The sequence below is a fragment of the Triturus cristatus genome, chromosome 1_2 (assembly GCF_964204655.1).
Source record: "Triturus cristatus chromosome 1_2, aTriCri1.1, whole genome shotgun sequence".
Lineage (NCBI taxonomy): Eukaryota > Metazoa > Chordata > Amphibia > Caudata > Salamandridae > Triturus > Triturus cristatus.
The window spans coordinates 206,481,148-206,494,387 of NC_140580.1; the positions used below are offsets into that span (position 1 = coordinate 206,481,148).

General features: G+C 47.3%; 1 protein-coding gene across 2 annotated transcripts in view; it reads left to right on the forward strand.

Annotated features, from left to right (window-relative positions):
* The window catches only part of CDH23 (cadherin related 23), a 1,199,511-nt gene that overhangs the window by 1,099,720 nt on the left and 86,551 nt on the right, over nucleotides 1–13,240 (forward strand). The window lies entirely within an intron of this gene.

The following is a 13,240-nucleotide window of genomic DNA, read 5'->3' on the forward strand; positions in this document are numbered from 1 at the left end:
GCCCTGTCTTGGTCGTTACTATTAAGAACTTAGAAGTCAAGTTTGATTCAGATTATGGTAAACCGGCTCAAAGGTATGCTGCTACAGCTGCCTGCTATTTTCACAACTCCCATCCATCCTGCAGCCCACATCATCCATTTTCTGTCTTGCGCTGTGAGTGATAGAATTTTGCCTGACCACAAACGGCCTCCTGAATTGGAGTGCCTACGCTGGTGTACCTGAGCTGCTGGGCCTCTCCTTTATTTTAACATTTTGGTAATATGTTTTGCATATTATAAATATGTATGCAAACAAATATTAAAAGTGCATAGTTGCCAAGGTCAGGCATTATCAATGTGTGTCATGAAATATATCTGCACTGTCTCCCGGGGAAGCACTGTTATCATCAAATGGAAAAATCCATGCCTGGGTAAACAGTGTTTCCTGTCATTTGTGCGGGAAAAAACCACCATAGATGGATCACTGATTGGGCTGGATTTGGTTGTCGAACTCCTGCAAGTATGTAAACATTTAAAAATTCACTGCCGCACCACGTCCGCCTGCCTTATCATGAGACACTGGCACACACACTGCCAGAAACTACATGGGTTGGCCCCCTGCTTCAGGGTAACAGGTGACAGGTCCGTCGTCAATCAGAGTAGGTAGTGCAGCGCTAGTGTGTTATCAATGACCACTAATTGCTTGCCAATAGATTATTATTGGGCCATCCCTCCTTTACCCCGAGTCGGACCAATGTAGAGATCAGTGTCCCCACATTTCACCCGCCCCGGCACCCCAGCATACTGCCCAGCCACTAGCCAGTGAGTTAATAGAATAAGCAAGCAGCGTGTTGGACTTAGAACGTCTGCACAGCAGCAGCAGCCTCAGATTAATGAAGGTGGCGCAGTAAGTAACGATTTAACATTGGGCAAGAGAAAATAATAACCACCTTACCAGGTACTCAACATCTTTGACCTGGCCAAATCACGTTCTTGCCTTGACCCCATGCCTTCTCTCAAACCTGGTCCTTCAAAGCATGCTTATCCATTAATTGGATGATGTGGAGTAGCAACCATATTTGCCGACCTTGCAACTGGGGAACTCGGTTCGAGTCTTGGCGTCGGCTCAACACATCCTGTTATTTTGGGAAAATCACTGTGCCATGCCTACCTAAAATGAATGTGTCATTTCGATGCCAGGTAACCGGAAGTGCCAGATTCAGATATTTCCTCACTGGAGTCTTGATATACAAATTGACAGCACAGCACCTTTCACCCATGCTGCACTCTCCTCAGTACAGGAAGACATCGATTGACACTGTTCCACCTATATTACTCTCTCATCACTGCTGAGAGACTCCCCAGACAGTCTCCACATTGTCTGCTCTCCCTTCGGTGGTGAGAAACTCCCATAGACTGGTTCACATTTAACTCTCATTTCTCAGTGGTGGGAATCTCTCCAACACTCTGGGGGATATTCTGAAGAACGTGGGATAACCATCGCAAAATTAGCTTAACGCAACTCTTCACATTGCAGTCTATCGCGGGAAAATAACACTGTGTTAACGTGGTTTTCTCAAGCCGGCGGCACCATGCGATAGTCCCACGACAACACGTCAAATGACCGCGCTAAAATCAACGCAACTCCGCAAAAATGCGAAGCACTAACACGAAAATTGTAGCGATGAGGCCAATCGCGCTACAAAAATCAGCGATAACCAGCGATAGTCCTGCATTTCCCACGCGTCATGCAGGAAAATGCAGTATAAAAGCAGAGTACAAAAACGGTGAGATGCCAATGTATGAGCACAACCCCACATCCGTGACGTAGAACAAATGACCATTGACCCGCATTACATAGGCATCTCCTCACAGTCACAATGTACATTGACATGCAGGCTGCATGTTAACTGTGCTAATGCAGAAACATGCCACAGTGAAACCGCATCTCCCCTTCACATTGCAGAGGGACAAGCAACCCCTCCTGCACACAGACGTGTCATGCCCATGATCAATCAGTTATGACAGCGTGGACGAATGTAGGGACAGTAACTCCTGCTTACGTACATGTTGCCCATGTTGTGGGATTTGAGTCACAGGGAGCATCCCTGCATCATGGTGGTACATAACTGACCCCAAAAGGAGCCCTGTTGCCACCTGTAGGTCACAAATGGCTGCCAAAATGGAATGATCTTGGACACATGTGAAACGCCGAAGAGTGGGATACCCTACTAACTGTGACACACAGAACTGGCAGTTTGAATACGTGACACCCCAAACAGTCTCTCTGCACAGAGGTGACACACCCACCATCCATGAACACATCATAAAATTGTTATCAACACATGTCGCACTCATACATGCCTGAGTGATGTGCCTGTATAGATGAGTGACATGCACTTAGGGAATGTCATATGGAATGCATGTATTTGCACATGCTGTGCCTGTGGTTATTCTGTACTGTCCCATGATTGCCAAGGACTATCACAATGTGATGTGCTCATCTGAAGAAATTTGCAATAATGGTGTCCCTGCGGGCTATTCCAGCTGCGGCTGCAGTGGGGTGTGGTCCACCTGCCTCATCTTCATCATCGTCCGGTGGCTCTGGAACTGGTATCCATGGTGCCTTGCTGCATACACATATGTTGTGCAACACACAACATTCAACGATCATCTTGCACATGATGTCTGGGCTGTACAGAAGCCTTCCACCTGGGATGCCCAGGCACCTGAAACGTGACTTCAACCCGCCAAATGTGCGTTCCATGATACCCCTGGCGCGTTTGTGGACCGCATTGTACTGCCTCTGGGGCTGTATGTTCGGGGCTTGAAGGGGTGTCATCATCCAAGTGCAGAGTGCATATCCTTGGTCACCTGTGATAGTGCAGAGAGACATAAGTCTGCATGATGTGTTGGCAGTCTCACTGTTTCATTGGTGTGTGATATGTGTGACTTTGTGATTCCTGTATGACATGTACTGCTTGTTGCAAATGAGCGGCATCAATGTGTATTACGTAGCCTCACTGCTGCTTCTCCCTCCCCCTGAGCCTATTCACTAGTGTGCGCAGCGCGGTTGTATCACTTGCACCCCTATGGCACACCATTGTCATGTCCGTCTGCGCATGTCCATAAGCCTCACAATGACACAGTGATGTTGTGCACTGAAGGTGTGCGGCCACATGTCGGTAGGCCTATGGTAAGGACAGGGCGGACACAGATGTAGAGTTCATGCCTGGCTGAACTCGCCCTGCCGTTGAGGGTAGACCTTCGGCTTACGCTGTGGAAATAGCAACACACACAACAGTTGGCACGCATGATCCTGGACCCCTGGCGGGCTTGCTCACGCTCATGTACCCCTCGGCCGAGGCCGCACTCCGTGGGCATGCTACATAGCAACACTGCACATTGCGTGACGGGTGGCGCAGGCACTGCTCCAGAGACACGCATCAGTTGCCTCTTTGTCAAGGTCTAAACTCAACCATGCCCAGAGGCACGTGTTGAATGACCACACCCCTACACTCACTTACGCTCACAGGGGGGTCTGACACAGCCACATGTCCCAGGTCTACACCACTGCCTGAGGTGACAAGGTTGCGCACGCTGTACACAGCACAATGTGATGTGGTATGGCCCGGGGCCCTCATGCATACATAATGACCACGCAGACACACTGAGATAATTTGTGGAACTGGCTACGGGCACGTGCGCCCGGCATCTTTTATTGCCCGGGTCACACGTCCAGTGACGCCTGTGCTGGATGGGTGTTGGGTAGTGTAAGCAACCCCTCAGGTGTTGGTTGAAGCTGGCAATAACTACATCAGTGATCAAACAATCAGAAGCTCAAAGTACAAACAGCAAGGGTCCATGACTTGAGCTGCACAGAGTTAGTGGCCCCGGATGCACTGCGGCCGGCACAGGCACACCCGCAAGGGATGGTGACTTTTGGTGCACTGAGATAGGGCCAAGAGAGCTGAGCAGGTCCTCGTTGATGTACAAGGAGAATGTCGCAGAGTGTTACGGGGGACAGTGTAAGGTGTACATCCAGGGCATGATGCAGAGGGCAGAAACAAGCAGAAACAGGCATTACGGAGGAGTTGAATGCTACAGTCTCCTTTTTCCCACCATGTCAGTATCAGCTAAATGATGAAGACAACCCCCAGGCCATAGACTCAGACGCCAACAAAGTTCAACGGGAGAGTGCTCATGACTCCCATGGCACAGAGTCAGTGGCACCAGACCTGGAAGGGGATGCAGTCTGCGATGAGGCCTGTACAATGATATAAACTCTGCAGTAAACAAATCAAGACTCAGTTCCAGTTCTGTGTCCTACTCAACTGCATTGTGTGATGGAGACAGCTGTCAGCGTGGGGCAACCGCTGTGCAGCCAGCTCCTCTTGGATCTCTATCACACGGCGTTGGAATGGCATGTGGAGAAGATTCCTGGTTGATGGCTGTGGAGGCACCAGAGCTGAGTGGGTGTGCACCCTGCGACGATGTTGAGTCCTGCCTGGGACGGACTGGATTGGATTTGTCTGAGGCCTGTTGGACCGGTGTGTGGCCTAAGGCAGAAGTCTGCAAGGGCCCACAGACACGTGTGGTCAGAATGCTATGCACAGAGTTGGTGGCACCACATCGAAGGGAGTATAGGGATTTAAACAATGCCACGAATATGTACTCTGCCATTGTGTAATCAAGACTCAGTTCCAAATGTGTAAACTACTTGTCCGCTGTGTATGCCAGTGGAGTGCGTCAACGGGAAAAGGGTACTGCGGACCTTGCTCGAGGAGGCCGCAATGATCTGAGGAGGCTGCCAAGCTCGCGGGCCTCTGGCTTTTAGCTAGCATTGGCATGTGGTGGGCACTCTTGGAGACACGCCGGTGTCGGCAGGTGAGCAGTGAGGCCTAGATGCGCAGGGGTGGACGAGAATGGTTGGGGGAGCAGCGGCCTGGGCTGCGGCAGGTGCAAAGGATCACAGGCACCGCCACACACAGCGTCGGCCTCGTGGCAGGGTGAGAAGCGCCGACCGTGGCAGACACATTGGCCATTCCGGAAGAGAACCACGCCCAGGGCTACGTGCTTTTTATTCACACCCCTACGCTAGCCTGGCATACGCTGGGTAAGCCCACTCCGCACACGCTTACAGGGGGGACGTAACAAGCTACATTTCCGTGATCTTCCCCACTGGCTGGGGTGACATGGATGCGTCCACTGTCCACAACACTACCAACACCAGCATTATATGTCGACATGGATATGTCTGTGGTCTGCATACTGCATTCTATCCAGCACATCCATGCCACACTTGCCAATGTGTGCATTCTCATTCATGGATCACTTGCCTCATTCGCACATGCCTGGTTGCCACCTACCTCCACATTCCGCTGGTGTGTGGCTGATGTGCCATGCCGTTGGTGGCTCATGTACATGGCTAGCCCAGGTTGCCACAGTAAGTTGTGCTGTCGTGTCTGGTGGGTGGGCATGTTGTTGGGCATGTTGTATGTGGGTTTGTAACATGTGTATTGCCGGAGTTGTGAGTTTCATGATTTTGGAGTTGAGGTGTGTGGTGTGTTCATTTGGTACTTACCAACAAGCACTGCATTTCCGTAAGTGCCATCCTCGAAGCGCCGGTTGATGATGGACTGTCGGAAGATGTATGAGTCATGCACGCTGCCTGGGTAGTTGGCGACGACATTGGTGACGAGTCCCTGGTGGTCCACTATTGCCTGCACATTGATCGAATGCGTGTGCTTTCTGTTGCGGTAATTGTGTGCAGTGTCGTCAGGGGGCACAAGTAGGACATGTGTGCAGTCAATTGCCCCCAACACGTGCGGAAATCCAGCTATGGCGTAGAAGCCTTGCTTGGTCTCCAGCTGTTCCTGCGCAGTGTGGGGGAAGTATAGGTACAAGCTGATGATGGCATCCAGGACAGGTTTGAGGAACTTGGATAGGGCTGGCTGTGAGACTCCTCCGACTCTGGCGGTTGTTGGTTGGAATGTCCCAAAGGCCAACAAGTGCAGCACAGCCAGCAGCTTTGTCTGCGGAGGGATGTTGGTTGTCCACTGTGTTGGTGCCGTCAGCCTGATGTTCAGCATGCGGAGAATGGTTGTCCTTTTGAGCCTGTAGTGGGCAATGACATACTCTGGTGTTAAGTCTGTGAGACTGGTGCATTTCCTGAAGGTCCGCTGTCTTTTTCTGCCCTGCCTCTGTGGTGGTCCGTGTGGGGGTTCCGGGGGGGGGGGATGTGGAGGTCCTGGGGTTGGTGGCGGTGGGTGTTGTGGCCCTCTTGGGGCTCCTAGCTGCATAATGAGGTGCTCCATGACATCTCTTGTTCTTCAGGTGTGGCTCTTGGCTGGGCTCCCTTTATGGTGCAGGTTGTCGTCCGGCTTTGCACCAGGTCAGAGCAGTTGTTAATTTCCTGCTGCTAACGCACCTTATCACATGTTTTGTGATTTTATTGCCGATCTGGCTGGTCGTTGAGAATGTTGCAGTGGTGTTTTTGCAGCTTTTTGCTCGGGAACGCCTACTCTGCATCTCATTAGCCTTAGTTGCTGGTGTCATCTGTGGCAATGTTTTTTGAGGATGCTATCGCCGGAAAACTGGTGATATCAGCTGTTAGCACCAGCTTGTGAATGGGGCGATAAATTTATCGCGACTTTGGCTGCGATAAAGTCCCGATAACTTGGCGATAGGTCCTTGAGAATATGCCCCTCTATTTTTCGACAACTGGCAAAATATACTGACAATTTACCTCGTGCTGGGATGAGGCCTGATATGCCTGTGAAATGTTTCATTGCTCTTTGTGAGAGAAAACTGGCTTTCCACAACCACCGGCCTACAAGTCCCAAATAATATCTTTCACTCCAAGTCCTAACTTGTCATCTCATGATCCCACAAATGCTTTTTGATGCCTCACCTTCTAATATTATATCTTGCCTTTGAATAAATAAGAAGCAATTGAGATGTGCGTGTTGATTTGTTGAACCCTGTTTGTGCTTGCAATCAGGGCCGATTCTAGGGCGTTGATATCGGGGCAGCCGCACCTGGTACTGACTTTGGCAGGGGACGCTGTATTTAAAAATAACTTTTGGTTTGAAAACGTGTCAGCTTCCTGTGTGTCCAGCAGTTTAAGGCAACAGTAAAAATGAAAATATATTTAATGTTCCTGCTGGAGACATCACAATTTTATCTAGTGGCAGTTTTTGCTCATCATAATGCAGCACAGAGGGTTAATGTGCCTGCTGAAGATTCTGTACTATGCAGATCACAGAACTGAGTGTGAGTGAACTGCGAGTAGCACTATAAAAAAAATGGAATGCATGTCGGAGAGAGGCTATGGAGAGATGAGGTGCACTGTTGTAGAGTGGTTGAGAAGGAGTTCATGGGGGGCGCCAAAAAAGACTGTTTCACCCTTTGCCACCAGCATTGAAGCTGGCCCTGCTTGCAATTATATACCACATGCCGCCCGTGATGCTGAGTACAATGCGCCACTTGATTTCATTCAGACAACTGTGACGTTCTGGACCTTCCACGTCATATAGGACAAAAGATCAGCCGGAAGGCACCTTCTGGAAGCCACAGCTAGAATGATCTTAAATTGAGGTGCAAACACATGGGGAACCATAGTGTTTATTGAGCAGCCACTCAACAGAGACCTACATGAAGTGCTGCCATTCTGTAAAACAAAGAGATAGACCTTTCAAATGGGAATAGCTTGGAATCCTTACCTTGAAACGTAAAAAGGCATCTCCTTTTCAACCTTGGCTCTCTTACAGTACTTTGGGATAGGGACTATAGAACACCCACTACTTGCTACTGTTATGCTGCTTCACTTCAGCCACCATCTTGCATGCAAGCATATTGCGTCTGCCCAGGGTCCACCAAATGAACCTTTGCCACCGGTGCTAGTCTTCTGGTTCTTGAGACCTCCATCCAAGCATTTGCAAACTCCACTTTCATTCCCGCAAATGCATTGCATTCATCTCAAGGTAGTGATCGGCACTACTTTCTGAAGCTAGGCTCGCCTTCTGTAATGTAATGGTGATACTCATGCATAGTGCTCCAATACCTTCGGGTCGAGGTTGCGCTATATAAAACTGCAAAAAACCTCTTGCTCAGAAACTATCCCCTACAAACAGTTCTCTCCATACTCTTCCACACCCCACTACATGTTTCTGGCTGGTCTCGCAGCCATTGGCATGAAATTCAATTTTTCCTCCAGTCTAAACTATCTCAGATTAGGAACACTGAATGCACTTCTCACTGACTCAACTCGTCCTCCCTATCAAAACCTTATTTGAGGAAGGCTCCTTTGCTGAAATTCAGATCGAATATTACATCTGGCTTTCAGCAGTGTCAGTTGATGATGTGGGAGGACCAATACACTCAGTGGGTGGAGCCAGAGGAGGAAGTAGGGTGGAGCCAGGGTAGTGGGTGTAGCCTCCTAAAACATTTGAACAACTGCACTTAATATTTTACAAATTAAGCACTGTTTGTTTTAAATACATACCTGAGTAGTCATGTTTAGCTTTATAAGGTACTTCAATTTTCTCAGTGACATGAAACCCTAAGAGTTGTACACATACTATACAAATGCTCCTAATATAGCTTAGCATGTGAGTGAAAATGCAGTGAACCCAGGTAAACGCAAAGGATTGGCTGTGCAGTCAGTACTACTCATCTAGTGTGAAATGACCAAGCACCAGATGAGTGTTGAACAAGACTATATTTGAAGCAAATGGGTAAGTTGTGAAGACCCTATACCGCTTATGATTTCACTTTCCTTTCCATCCACGTGAACTCGAGGGGCATTATAAACAACAGGGTCGTACAGAATGTGCATATCAAGGTGAAACAAATGTGTCCCCAAGAGAACTCAGAAACAGGTTTCAGAGGACAGTGACTGGGTAGGCTGTATAGATCCCACCACACATCTGAAGCTCTTTGTGTGCGAGTGTTTGTGTGCATATTTAACTCAAAATATGAAAAGTGTGTCAGCCCCCATAGGGCTGTATGTCAGAGTACTGATAACATAATATTATCCTACAAAACATTTTTATCAGAATACCGACCACCTCAATATTGTGTAGACAAGCATATATAATATATATTTATAGATTTACTGTTCTTAACTGACTGACTGACATATCGCCGAATTGCCAATAGGTGGAATTGAAGAAAAAAAGATCTACATTTACCTGTGTTTAATCATCTTCATGATATTGTGGTAGTTAATGATCTGGGTGCTGGAACGATATTCAAAACTTGTATTGTAGTTGTGTACCCCTTCCACCAAATAGTCCTGGGTTGTCCAACTGACAGGACCAACACTATCTGATGGGACCGGTCCTTATAGCAAATCTATAACTTTCAAGACTAACAAAACTATTAAATATTGCAAACGAATGTTTATTTGTTTATGTGATTGGTACACCCAGTTCTGTATCTGCGTCACTTTTGCTAGGTCTTCCTCTGGTTACATTTGGCAATTCAACAATAATGGACAATATTGTAAACGATCCAGCAGAACTCTACGATGCAGCCCTCGTTTTGAGGGGTACATCGAGTGATCACCTGTGTCGTGTGATAAACACTGAAACAATTTTAAGAGACAAAAGACCTTCCTTGTGCTGTGTCTGTCTCTGTCTCATTAATCTCCTTCTCTTTTCGAGGCTCTAGATGTCTCACAGCAGTGAGAGACAGTAGTCTGGAAGGATCCTGGCAAGGCACATGGTTTAATGCAGGTGACTTGGTGTGTAGTTCACAGCCCATCCACAATTGGGACCGATATGATGTCTCGGCAAAAGAGATATGTCCCCCTCTGCATTCGTATTTCCATCAGCCACAGTAAGCTTTTGTTCCACACTTTTAAAGAGCTGTTGCTTAAACAATGAAACCGTGCTTATCAGTTTGTTAATATGAGCCTGACAAGAGACAAGGCCTAGACATTGAAGTAGCAGAACAATTAGCAATTTCCGAAAATGTACCTGCATTCCTTGGGATGAAAGATAGCAATAGGCGTTAAGCCAATTGGGCTTTAGCACTGTTGGTACACCAGCTGACTGATTAAAAATGAGCCGTAAAGCTTTTCACAAAAGCCACATCCTTGGGGAAGCAGTTGTAGTGGGTCACAAAATGAAGCATGACCTGAAATGGTCTTAGGGATTTTGCTTATTGCCTGGCTGTGTCATAATCTAGGTGAAAGTTATGCTTTGTTATTGGAGCACTGTCATAATATTAATAATAGTCTCCAGGAATTCTTTAGGGGTCGGAGGAGCTCGCTGAGTTTCACACTGCGGAATTGTTGGAGTTGCATAAAAACTCCATGAGATTCTGCAGAGTTTCGCCAACAGGTGGAAAATATGCAGATCACACTGCAATTTAGCTCCAGAAGCACAAGCAGCACTTAAAAATTAGCGTGAATGGCACAATGCATTGTGCAAGAGCAGGCAGCCATTCTAGTTGATTTTGCTACCACTCAAGTAGAAAATCAACTCGAACTGAAGCAAATCTACTCGAACGGCACCCCCTGAAACCTATCACTCTCGACCACCAGTGAGCACTTGCGTTAGGAAATTGAACTAGAGACACCAAATCTCGCTCCCCAGCTCACATTCTCTGAAGCCTTGAGGGAGAAAAATGCCACCATGTTGTGATTGCTGGAATTCGGCCAGAACTCCGTGTTAAAGAGTAACTCAGAGTGACCAAAATACCACCAATTCCGCTGGCAGAATGAAACATTTCGCCCACCTCTTGTATTCTTGCATGCCCATCATGATGGCCAGGACAGTGTCTGTGCTTAGTTTGTATATTCACTGTACCTGTTCTTCCACAATGCCCATGAGGTTCTCTTTTTTGTGCTTGATGGATTGCATGTTGCTTGGAAAACTGCTGTGTCACTTCCTCTTCTGGGAAGAACATGGTGGTTATGTTGCCAGTCACATTGCACCCCAGAGCATCAGACATCCTAAAGAATCGAGGCCATTGTCGTGTCTATGTGTTGTACTTTGTGGTTCTTAATGTTGTGGTCTGAGTTGACGAGTCATCCCATATACAAGGAGTATAACATGATGGCATCACACGGTCATGTGATGTGGAGTTTGTGTGTTTTGGGGGGAATTGATGACATTAATTTGCTTAGCAGTACTTATGCACTAAGTGAATTCCGTCCCTGCGCTTCAGTACTGTGTAGCGATTGCTGCGCTTCAAGAATGCTTTGTGAGTGGAGACTTGATAAAGAAAGGGGCCGTCCTTAGCTTTGAGGAACTGAAGACCACCTACCACATGGCGCAAGGTGAATTATTTCGCTACATCCAGGTTCGGCATGCCCTCCAGACAGCATTCACGACCCCACGAGATATCCCTGACTCAGCACCCCTAGAGGACAGACTATTAGATGGGCAATTGCACTCAAAGGCCATATCCCTGACATACAAAAAGCTCTGTAACAACCTCCCTGATACCTTTGAGGCGCTTCGAGAGAAGTGGCAACACGACATAGGACCCATTGAAGAAGAAGACTGGAGGGAGGCTTTGATGTCTCCCAGGGGGGCGGCGATCACCCTCCGATATCGACTGATCCAACTAAAGGTCCTGCATAGGGCCTATATCACGGGGGTGGTTCTTGCGCGTATGGGGGCTAGGGAGGACTCACTTTGTATTCGAGGGTGTCACCAGGAGGCCACCTTCTATCATATAATATGGGAATGTCCCGCGATCCGATCGATATGGGAGGGGGCTACAACTAAGCTCCAAACCGCACTGGGGAAAACCCTGACCCTCACGCCTCAGGTGGGCCTACTGAACATATGGGAGGATACAGACCTCACGAAAATAGAGCAGCAGATTGTAACGCTGGGCTTCACCCTGGTCAAGCGGGAAATAGCGCGCCACTGGGGAGCTGCAGGGGTGCCATCCATACGGACATGAGTACAGGAATCAGACAGATGTATGGTAGCTGAAAAGGAAGTCTTCATAACTCGGGGGTGCCCTAGGAAGTGGGAACAGAAATGGAAAGCGTGGAATAGGTACAGAGGGTCCCTATGTACATCCCCACTGGTGGATCTGGCAATGCGACGTAAAGAACTTAAGGAAGTGTTGAACCAAGGACTGTAATTCATTATATGTTACTCAGAAAAGTGTTATATGCTGCTGCTGATTCAAATGTGACCCTGTATGTGCAACTGATAAAATCAATAAAATGTTATCCAAAAAAAAAAGAATGCTTTGTGAGTGACCTACCACATATGTAGAGGCATATAGGATTACTCAAGTGAACAAGACATGTGATGAAGCATACAGAAAGAGCTGCCAGACATCCATGGCTCTGAGGGGAGTTCAAGTGCAATGCTATGTGACTATGAAGAGAGAGCCAGTTGAAGCCTGCTGTTTCCCCAGTCAGTACATGCCTTCTTTTCACAAATTTTAACACAACATACACGAATATGGACCTGTCAGTTCATCTTGTATTACCGCACATTACTCCATGCTGGAAGAACTCAACAACACTCTCATGAATCCTCCGTTTCCCTCAGTAAATGTACACCACATAAAATGCAAAACTGGCATTTGTGGTAAAACAACTTTTAATGTCGAGACTGTGTCTTGTAATGCCATCTGTATTATTGTTTCCTGCTAGCATTTCTTCCTTCCACCAATCTCATGCCATATTACAAACACAGTGAAGTGCATGCGCTCACCAAGACTACTGGAAGTGTGCCATGAGATGTCAATACCCAGATGGGATACTGCCACTGCTGCTGTATTACACTGTTCACGTCCACACAATCTATTCTGTGTGGGGTGAATTTACGCAATTGTACATGGAAATGTGGTGATCGCGGGAACAATTTTCCTCCCAGGAAACAACCATCTTGAGCAATTTCCCCCAGGAGCCACAGGTCTCATTAAATACTATAGGTTTAATATATTTATAGTGTTAGTTGCATGCAGTGCACGCAATAATGGCGTCTTTGCAGCACGGTTTAACACACTTCGCACGACTAATTGTGCCAACATGAATTCTCTAGTGACAGTATAGATCACATTTTGCATCATGCAGCTAATATCAATGTATTCATAGTCTTTAGCAATGCAAAATTTTACACTACTGCTTTATTTGTTGTTTGTGGTTTTAGAACCCTCTTCCACGCTCCTGTTCCTCATCAGACCATGGGTAATCTCAGTACTGTTGAAATACATCTGCCACTTTATTTAGGGAACAGAATCTGAAAATAAAGTTTTAAAGTCCTTTATGCACAAATATA